This window comes from Hyla sarda, chromosome 1 (genome assembly GCF_029499605.1).
Source record: "Hyla sarda isolate aHylSar1 chromosome 1, aHylSar1.hap1, whole genome shotgun sequence".
In the NCBI taxonomy this organism is placed as follows: domain Eukaryota; kingdom Metazoa; phylum Chordata; class Amphibia; order Anura; family Hylidae; genus Hyla; species Hyla sarda.
Genome location: NC_079189.1, coordinates 8,722,169 through 8,722,470, shown reverse-complemented (window position 1 = coordinate 8,722,470; position 302 = coordinate 8,722,169).

Here is a 302-nt window from a genome sequence, read left to right as displayed (position 1 = left end):
TATCACACTGTTCTCTGACCCCCCCCTATATCACACTGTTCTCTGCCCCCCCCTCTATATCACACTGCTCACTGACCCCCCCCCTCTATATCACACTGCTCTCTGACCCCCCCCCCCCCCTATATCACACTGCTCTCTGAGCCCCCCCCCCCTATATCACACTGCCCTCTGACCCCCCCCCATATCACACTGCTCTCTGACCCTCCCCCTATATCACGCTGCTCTCTGACCCCCCCCCCCATATCACACTGCTCTCTGACCCTCCCCCCATATCACACTGCTCTCTGACCCTCCCCCCCATA